Source organism: Eulemur rufifrons, chromosome 18, assembly GCF_041146395.1.
Source record: "Eulemur rufifrons isolate Redbay chromosome 18, OSU_ERuf_1, whole genome shotgun sequence".
Lineage (NCBI taxonomy): Eukaryota > Metazoa > Chordata > Mammalia > Primates > Lemuridae > Eulemur > Eulemur rufifrons.
In genome coordinates this window covers 68,993,886-69,004,195 of record NC_091000.1, presented here as the reverse complement: position 1 = coordinate 69,004,195, position 10,310 = coordinate 68,993,886, and the positions used below count along the sequence as shown (strand labels likewise).

General features: G+C 45.5%; 1 non-coding gene across 1 annotated transcript; it reads right to left on the bottom strand.

Annotated features, from left to right (window-relative positions):
* Window positions 1–3,423: 3,423 nt before the first annotated feature.
* LOC138399250 (small nucleolar RNA SNORA51) lies at window positions 3,424–3,555 on the bottom strand. Its single transcript, XR_011236140.1, has one exon. It is a non-coding gene; the product is annotated as a small nucleolar RNA SNORA51 (small nucleolar RNA).
* Between the last annotated feature and the right edge of the window lie 6,755 nt (window positions 3,556–10,310).

The following is a 10,310-nucleotide window of genomic DNA, read 5'->3' as shown; positions in this document are numbered from 1 at the left end:
CAGTAGACAGGAGCTGAAGGGGCAAACAAGGGATGACACGGTAGGAGCCAAAGGGACCCTTAGCCCTCTAAAAGTTCACTGAAAAATCACTGACAAGATGCAGAATAATTGGAAAAAAGGTGTACAAATTTATTTATCCTGTATACACAGAAGCCGTCAGAATAAAGACCCAAAGATATAGGGGAAATTGTCCTCTTTTTTTTTTTTTTTTTTTTTTTTTGAGACACAGTCTTGCTCTGTTGCCCAGGCTGGAGTGCCGTGGTGTCAGCCTAGCTCACAGCAACCTCAAACTCCTGGGCTCAAGCAATCCTCCTGCCTCAGCCTCCCGAGTAGCTGGGACTACAGGTACATGCCAACATGCCCGGCTAATTTTTTCTCTATATATTTTTAGTTGTCCAGCTAATTTCTTTCTATTTTTAGTAGAGACAGAGTCTTGCTCTTGCTCAGGCTGGTCTTGAACTCCTGAGCTCAAACAACCCACCCGCCTTGACCTCCCAGAGGGCTAGGATTACAGGCGTGAGCCCCTGCGCCTGACCGAAATTGTCCATTTTTATGCTTAGGTTCAACAAAGTGTGCACAACAGTGTAGAAATACGACTGGACAACAAGAGTGTGGTCTAATGCTGACAGACTGAGTTAGGAAACCCAGCAGGCCCGTCTGTCTAGATTCTTCTGGGCCTCTCTGAGTGCATTCCTTCCTTCCGGGTGTGGGGCAGGACCCCTCTGGAATGGGGGTCTATGGCCTGCAGTCAAACAAGGTAGATCAGATAATTTCTTTATGGCCAGTTTTTACACAGAATAATTTTAGATTTTATGAAAGGCTTTTGGGGAAAAGGTTCTGGTTTCTGTGACCTGCCTTGAGGAAGAGGGACTGTAGTTTCTATGGCTGGCCTTGGGAGAGAATGAGACTGAGACTTCCTTAAAATAAAAGATACCTATTTTAATCTCAGACCAGCATCATGCTTAATGGGGAAATACAAAGTATTCCCGTTAAAGTTAGGAACAGGGATGTCCACTTACCATTGCTATTTAGCATTGTTCTGGGGGTACCAGTCCATGCAATTAGACGAGGGAAAGAAGTCATAGGTTTCAGCTATCCCAGATGGACCGTGGGAGGCTCTGGCCTGTGAACAGGCTCTGATACCTGTAGAGATTCAGTATCTGACAAAAGGGATATGAAATTGATGAAGAATAGACAGATCATATAATAAATGATGCCGGGACAACAGGACAAACATCTAAATAAAACTGGATCCCTGTCTTAAATGTTAGTGCCATCAACATTGTAGATATGCCAAAGCTTTAAGTGTAAAAACAAAACAAAACAAAAAACTCAGAAATAAACCTTGAAAATGCATAGAAGAATTTACAAAATAATCTTGGACTGAGAAAGGCCTTTCCAGTTATGATACAAAACTCAGAAGTCACAAAACAAAGATTGTTAAATTCAAATATATTAAAAGAATTCCAAAAGTTAAAAGACAAAGTAGGAAAAATACTTAGTAATTGTTTTACAAGAAAAGGGCTAATTTCCCTAATACTTAAATTACGTCTTATAAATCAATAGAAAAGTTTCAACAACACAGTAGACAAATGGGAAAAGGATATGGATAGACAGGACCCAGAAGAACAAATACATGTAAATGGCTCTTTTATCAAGCTTCTTACTTTGAAAAACTTTAAACCTATACTTAAATAGAATAGTACAATGAAATTCCCCCGACTGTATCTATGACTCAGTTTCCACACTGATTGAGGCATGGCTAATTTGTCTTATCTAGAATCACCCCCTAAACTTCCCTCAGAAATGCCATTTTCTACCTATCAGATTGACAGAGATTTAAAAATTGATAGACTTTGTTGGAGAAAAAGTAAAAGAAAGAAGTATGTCTTACATATTACTGGAAGGAATGTGAATCAATCACAATCTCTTTAGAGAGCACTTTGTTCTTACCTACCAAAACCGTAAACACTTTGGCCCAGACATTTCACATCACGGATTTTATTACGCAGCTCTACTTGCACACATGCCAACGACATATCTACAGAATTATTAATTATAATGGCCAACGATTGGAAATATCTTAAATGTTAATACTTTGTAGACTTGAAACCAAATGAGGAAACTGTGCTGGTCCGAAGTGTCCTCCGAGGTGTGCTGGGAGTGAACATGCAGGGCGTGTCACAGTGTCGCATGTGAGCTCTCCTTTGTGTACAACAAGGGGAAACCGAATGCCAGCAGCAGGAGGTGGCCAAGGGCCTCTCTCTGGAAGGAGCTGGATAGCTAGGCGTAAAGAGGGAAAAGAGAAATTCAATTATTCTTTACATACACTTTTGAATTATGTATTATTTATAAGTCTAACTGTTGAAACACAAATTAAAAATTAAAAAACAAAGTCTAGCAACCACCGCACTATGTATTCAAGCATAGCACAATGTTTACCTCCTGTCAGTCAAAGAGTATACTGATGATGACTTCTCCTCTCTGGAAATTAAAAAAAGTGACTCATTGAAAAGTAATAGTCTTTTGAATTAAAAAAAATTAGTGACCCTGATCTTGCTTTGTAATTCCCGAGGACAATTATTTTGTGAAGAAAATGTACGTGAACTAAGGAAAACATTTTTTAAAATGAGAGAGAAAATATTGACTAATGTTCTGAGAAATAAATATCCTGTGGAATGTACTGTGTCAGCATTCATACACACACATGTGTCACGTGCACACATACAGCGCACACACACACACACACACGCACACTCCTATGTTGGCAACTTGGTTCCTTTCCCAGGCAGAATGAGACAACACACAGAGCACATGAAAGCAAACTCTGGCCTGCTCCGCGCAGTTCTGAGTGCCTCTGCTGAGTCTTGGCACTTGAGAGGAGGCTCTGTTTGATCAAATACCATGTGTTCTGAACTGCATTTTATTTTACAGCTTTCCGAAGAGCTGTCCAAAATGCCACCTCCTTTTCCACAGAGGAACCCAGCCATCTCAGTGTGTGTCCCTCACCCGGCTGACCAAGCTGGAAGGCTGCTCTAGGTGCCAAAAGGCCCCTTCTCCTTTCGGGGGGACGTTGGGGGACATCTGGGGGCGGTTTCCTGCCTTGCCCTGGTACTGAGGGTCGCTGTCTGCTTGCCCTCCCAGCTGTCCCTCACTGGCATTGAGATGCCTCTGCAAATGAAGGGTGGCTCTATGTCGTTTAAAATGGACTTTCTACCTACATTTGCAAAAGTTCATAATGCTCATAAGAAATAATGAATGCATGCAATTTAGTAGAGAAAAATTTCATCCAGAAAACCCAACGGAAAGTCCCTCATGGAAACTGGCATGTTGCAACCAATGCACCAGCGTGTGAAGTGATACCTGCTTACTTCAGTACTAAGCGATGGACGATTGTTTTCTTTCTTTTTTCCTCCCCTCTCTGCATGTTCCTCCCTTCACAATATAAACCAGGCACAGGCCCTGGGCTAGGGTGTGTGTGGGGTAGGTTTACTGCCCCTCCTCTGTCCATACGGTTGGTGTGAGGACACAGTCCATGGTAAGCTACAGGAGGCCAGATTTTTGTCCATCACTAAATGCCACGGACCAGGCTCTGTTCTGGGCGCTAGGATGCAGTGCTAAACAAAACAGGAAAGACCCATGTGCTTCTGAAGCTGACAATCTGTGACGTAAGATTTATAGAATATTTAGCACTCAGTGTGTAACTGAGCTTTCGAGTGCATGCAGTGCTGTGCCGCTGGGGTCCCCCTTCAGGACCTGGCGCTCGTGCCTCCGGCTGCCTTGGTGTTGGCAGCTGATGCCCTTGGCAGAGGAGAACGTAGGTCCAAAGTCTCATCTCTCCTCCGAAGGTTCCTGACTCTAATGACTGCTTGTTCCCAATGGGTATGTTGCAAAGACATAGTCCCCCTCTGGCCGCTGGGACTGATTTTTCTTTTTTTCCTTAGCTCTGTAAATGACCTTTTTCTTGCTCTGTAAATGACCTAACTTCTTTGCTAAAAGAGCAAAGGATAATGACCTTGGTCACTTCTAAGAAAACATAGTGGCTTTGGTCATTTCTTAATCTTGCTCTTTCTTCTGTATGGATTGATTATTTTCTTAAAATCTGTGTCTCAATTACAAACATACGTCTTTAGACTAATCCTTTAAAACTTGGTATCCCTTTTTCCAACCATATTGGATCCTGAAACCAGGTCAGTATTTCAAAGGTGATCTTCCAAACTAGAACATTTTCTTACTTTTAGAAAATAAATGTTTGAAAAACAAGCATCCATGAGGTTCACATGAGACTCACTGGTGGAATTTGAATTTATGGTATCCCACTTTAAAATGTTTCTAGGAGACAATGAAAGGCTGCCCTTCACATGTGTCAGTCACAGGCTTCTATAGGTTGCAAATGACAGAAAATTGTTGGAACTGGTTTTAAGAGAAACCAAGCTGGATCTTAGCTTGGGCCTATTTAGCCTCCCCAGGGGACATGTGGCAATGTTTGGAGACACTTTTGGTTGTCACAACTGAGGAGGGGGTGCTATTTGCAGCTCCTGGGTAGAGGCCAGGGATGCTGCTGAACGTCTTGCAATGCTCGGGCGGCCTCTATGACAGAGCATGGTCCCGTCCCAACGTCAGAGCTGAAGGTGAGAGCCCTGATGTGAAGACAGCGGCAGCTGCGGGACTCACATCCTCAGCACACCGTCCAGAGGGAGAAAGGAGTTCCCTTCTGGCAGCCCCTCTGAAGGCAGAGAGCGGATTTTTGCTTCCCAGAAGTGCCAGCCCCACTGCTCCGGCAGGTCGTGATCCCCGCAGCCGAGCCGCAGCATGGGACGTGCGGACGGAGGCGCCTTCATCGTGGCCTGCGACCAGAGCTGGCGAGGGAGGCGGGGACTCTAGGAGAAACCGAGGTACTGTTTCACCGAAAGCAAAGTTGAGCGTGTGGATGCTGGCAGGGAGAGAGAGAGAGTTGCTTCCTGTCCTGACTGCAGACAGGGTTTTGATGGAGGTGTTCAACAGAGCGCACTTGGCGTGTTTCTTCGCGCCGTCAGTGGAAGCCCGGGAAGAACGTGGAAGCCGTGCTCCCGGCGGGGCAGGGTGCTCCCGGCTGGGCAGGGTGCTCCCGGCGGGGCAGGGTGCTCCCGGCTGGGCAGGGTTACTCCCGCGCCTCGAGAGCAGCCTGAGCTGGGGGGTGTGTGGGGCCCAAATAATCCTGGGCCCAGCCGGCTATTCTGATTGGAACCAGGACAGATTCGGGAGCCACGCCTGCGGAGACTCCTGTAGAACCCCACATTGTGCGTGTGTCCGGACATGCGTGTGTCGCCGTGGGTGTGTGTGTGTGCGTGCGTGTGTCCCCGTGTGTGCGTGCGCGCTGGGGCGGTGATGGAGCGAAGAGCTTTGGTTTCACCTAAAACCCCCAAACCTTTAGAACAGTGATTAGCAATCTGCTCTTTTTCTTTTCTTTTCTACCCGCCCCTCCCCCCGTTAGGAATTACTGCACACAACGGGAAATGATGTCACAGAGCGCTGACTACGAGGCTGGCACCTTCAGTGCAAATCGCCACGGCCCCCAGTGGCGAACATAATCGTTTATTCCCTTAGCAGGCGAGACGCAGGGCTCGGGCGCGTCGTCTGGGGCTGGCGCGGGGCCCAGGGGACCGCGTCCATGCGGGAGAGGGGGAGAAGCGGGCTCTAGCTCGGATTGCGGACGGTGGCTCCAGACACATTCCTGCTCTGTCCTGCTGCCGCTAACCGCGCGGGAGGGAGGTGCCGCCCGCCGCTCCCGGCTGGGCTCTAGGAGCCAGCGCGGTCCTCCGCCCCTGTTCACCGTGAGGGCCACGTGCCACTGCGCTTTGAGGACGCTGCTCGACGCCCGGTGACCTGAAATGGGTAAGAACTGCGGGCAAGTGAAAAAATCTGTGATGGAGGAAGTCCCTGAAGTCTTGCGGTTGATCGTCACCATAGCAGAATGTAGTTATTTGGACTGATAAGGGGGCCCTTGGAACTTTTGGCCCAACGGGATTTGGCTCGCTCCGACAGCACGTGGCCGAGAGGAGCACGTGGCCGAGAGCAGCGCGCGCCCAAGGCTGCTCTCTGGCCTGCCATTCCTCATGTGATGGAGCCGTTGCTGTGACGCTGTGGTCCTGTAGGTCCCGGCTTCCCACACCCCCAGGGCTGGGAGGGGTCACGTGGGGGTTGCTCAGAAGGGCGAGAGCTCCAGTCTATAATCCAATTATCTAGGTAGACTTTTGCCCTATGGTGAAATAGATGAAGCGAGGCGTTTTAGGATCCTTTATATGAAATAAAATTAGGCCCAGATGGTTTCACTGGTCAATTGGTCTAAACATTTAAGAAAGAAACAATAACAATGCCATGCAAAGTTTTCCTGAACATAGAAAAAAAGGAAAAGTTTCTCTTTTTATGAGGCATCTACCTTGAATATCAAAACCTGACAAGGATATTACAAGACAGGAAAATTACAAAATGCTAAATTCCCTAATAAAATCTTAAACTAAACCTAGTGATGTATAAAAAGGATGGAACATCATATTCAGGTATGGTTTATTCTAGCAATTCAAAGTGGCTTAACTTTTGAGAATCAATCAATGTAATTCTTTAGATTACTAGGAAAAAAGGAATCATATAATCATCTTGATAGATGAAGAAAAAAAACGGATAAAATTCAACACCTCTTCATGATAAAAACTCCCAGAAAACTAGGAATACTAAGAAACTGGACAATTTGATAAAGAACATATACAAAAGTCTTCAGCGGTTCATGCCTGTAATCCCAGCACTTTGGGAGGCTAAATTTGGAGGATGGCTTGAGACCAGGAGTTTGATATCGACCTGAGCAACATAGTGAGATCCTGTCTCTACAAAAATTAAAAAAAAAAAAAAAAATTCCCGGGCATCCTGAGCGTGTCTGTGGTCCCAGCTACTCGGGAGGCTGAGGCAGGAGGATCCCTTGAGCCCAGGAGTTTGAGGTTACAGTGAGCTGTGATGACAGCGCTGCACTCCAGTCCACCAACAGAGTGAGATCGTCCCCCCCCCCAAAAAAAGAGTATTTAAAAAAAGACTTGCGGCAGCAAACATCATACTCAATGATAAAACAATAAAACTCTGGAGAACGCTGAGGCCTTAAACAGACAGACTTAAACAGAGTCCCCACAGGCTCTCTTTTACTTGTGGCGCAACTGTGTGTGCGCACACGCCCACTCACACACAAATGGATCGGCTTCACAAGCTCGGTAATACTTTTCTTTCCAAAAGACCCTGAAGACAGAGCATTTGCTTACTTCTGTGTGGATTGAAATGCCATCTGACATGTTGAAATCTGAGGAAACTTTGGCTAAACTCACAAAAACAAAAGTAAACAGGCCAAAAAGAAATCAGATATCTGATCAGGACTCCTTTCATCCTCTGGAGCTGTTTTTGTGGTCGCACAAATAGTGCATAGGTACCAGTTCCCTATATGAAGCCTCGTCTTCGAAACTTCAGCGGTGTTTTTGGTTCTTGAGCTTTCTTGAGTTTTGAGGAGGGTCAAGAACGTGTGCATTTCCTATAGGCCAGGGGCTCTCAACCTGGAGAAACATCTGAACAGACCTCTTTTAAAGAAAAAAATTTTTCCTGACGGAATCCCCCAGTGTTTACATAAATTCTTTGTTGTGATACTTAAGTGTGTACAGTCCGTAAAGCTGTGCATAGACTCCCCTTACTTATAAATTCTGTAAGGACATAGATTCTGTACCGAATCGCTGCTCTTAGTGTGAATATGGTATTGACTGTTAAGGTTTAGGGTTTTTTTTTTTTCTTCCCATTTTTAATTCAGTATGACCATTTTATTTTCTGTAAAATGATTCTATTCTTCTACCATTTCTCTCTATTCAAACCATCAGGCAGTTTTCCTGTGACACTCTGATATGCTGTCTGGCTAGCACTTGGCTCAATGCATCCCTTAGATCAGAGCGGGCAAGCTGTGTCCATGGGCCAGACTCAGCCTGCCACCAGTTTTTGTAAATAAAGTTTTATTGGAAGACAGCCATGTCCACTTATTTATATATAGTCTATAGCTGCTTTCATGCTACATTGGCCAAGTTGAGTAAATGTGATGAAAACCAAAGAGCCTGAGAAGTCTAAAATATGTACTCTCTGGCCCTTTACAGAAAAAGTTTGCTGACCCCTGATTTATAGGATAAGCTCTATGCTTTTATTAGCTTATTGCAATTAAGGTAATACCTTTTGGTGCTAATGCCCTCAAAAAGCCCAATGCACAAGCAGGCATGGATTTCAAGGGACAGTCCTCATTCAAATACATCAGAATTGGTTTACTGATTGTGGATCATGTTTCTGGAGTAATTTAGGCCACTTCACACGACCAGATGCTAAATGTTTATCACTGACATAAAGTTAGAGGTGCTACAGTTTTGAATGTGTCCCTTCCAAAATTCAAGTGTTGCCAAGGTGATAGAACTAAGGCTGCGAGGGCTTCTCTCTCGCAGATGGAATTGGGCGCCCTTATGAAAGGGCTGGGCAGAGGGAGTTAGTCCCTTGGCCCTTCTGTCTTCAGCCATGTGAGGGTGCAGCAGGAAGGCCTCACCTCATGCTCGTCCCTTAATCTGTAACTTCCCACCCTCTGGAACTGTGCAAAATAAATTTCTGTTCTTTGCAAATTATCCAGTCTCAGGTATTTTGTTGTAGCTGCACAAAACAGACTAGGACAAGAGGGAACAATTTATCATCAAGGCAAACTAATTTATGGTTCATCTAATTTACATGTTAGTGTTCTGTAAAGGTGTTTTCTTGGTCTTTGAGTAAAATGGACATTATTCAACAAAAGTTTATTGAAAACCTACTAGGGACCCCAGAATGAATCAGACACAATTCCTGACTCAACGTTTTGTGGAGCTAGAATGTGTGAGTCCATTTTATTTCTAAACGTGGGTTTAAGGTAATTCAATGTGTCTCTGAACTCCTATATATCAACTATTTCTTAGCCAACTGAAGTTAAATTCTTGGTCAGTGCAAACCGCAGCCAGTTTGCCTTCTCTTCCCCACTCCTATGTTTGTGTTAAAAATGACTTCAGTGGAGAACAGTGGCCAGGAAAAGAAGGCTCAAGGAAAAGAAGGTCTTTTCCTGCTGTGGTTTGAAAAGAGGTATTTTGAATACAGCTTCTGACACTAGGAAGGGCACACCCCCACCTGCCTATCAAGCAAATGTTTGCTGAGCTTCCCCAAGCGCTAAGCATCTGCCAGGTGCTGGGGGAACAGTTGCAGACAGGAAAAACATACTTCCCACCCTCGAGTGAGCCCAGCAGGGTGGACGGCTTTACACAAGTGTGGAGAGACGCCACGAGCACCGTGAGATCCCACAACAGCAGGAACCATCGTGGGAGAAACCATGTTCGAGCTGAGACCTTACGTATGTGTGGGAGTTGGATAAGTGAAGAAGATAGGAGGAAACTTCCAGGCAGGATACAGAGCATGTGCCCAGGGATGTTAATACAGACTTTTGAGAAATGCAAAAATGAAGGTACCTATGTCACATACGCAGTGGTCATATACGGCTGAGGAGTTGCAAACTCTGCCTTTCAGCGTTTTTCCTTTTTCTTTTGGCCAGCGGTCCACATTAAAATGTCTAGATGTCATCTCTGGGAAGGTTTGTTGCTTGAGGTTCACCGATGTTCAATTTTATACTATTTTCTTAGTGAGCACAGGGAGAAGGTCCACTTTCCCACCCACCTTGTTTCTACATAGCCTCAAAAGTAATAAAGCAGGCAGACCCGTCTGTATCTGCCAAACTCTTTTATGCTCCGAGCTTATAATATATTGGCCTATTTCTCCTTTCCCCCAAAGAAGGAAACTTTGCTCTCATATTTCTTTTTATGGGCGAGACAAACTCATATGCACATATTTCACGGGAGGTTAAAAATGCCTAATTTCAAGTCTCAGAATGTTCCTTAGTGATCCTTTCTCCTCATTCCTCACCTAGGCCAATTAGATGCAGATGCCCTCAAATGGGAGTGGCAAGGGCGTCCTGTCCTGCGAAGGGTTTATTTCAGAGGAAATGTGTTGCGAACGAGATCTGTTCGGGCAAACCCTGCTTAATGGCTGTATGCAACTCACGACAAAGCGAGCGGTCTCTTTCCTGGGGCTGGCATGAGAAGGTGCGGTGGGGTGGGTATTTGCAAGCTGGTACCTCGTTAAATGAAGTTCGTGTTAAAGAACCCCCCACCCTCCCCCCAGTGAAACAGTGCTGAGCCCGCTGGCTCTCTGTCACACATGCACCCCTGTCCTGGACGGGTGCTTGTGGAAGGCGGGGGTGC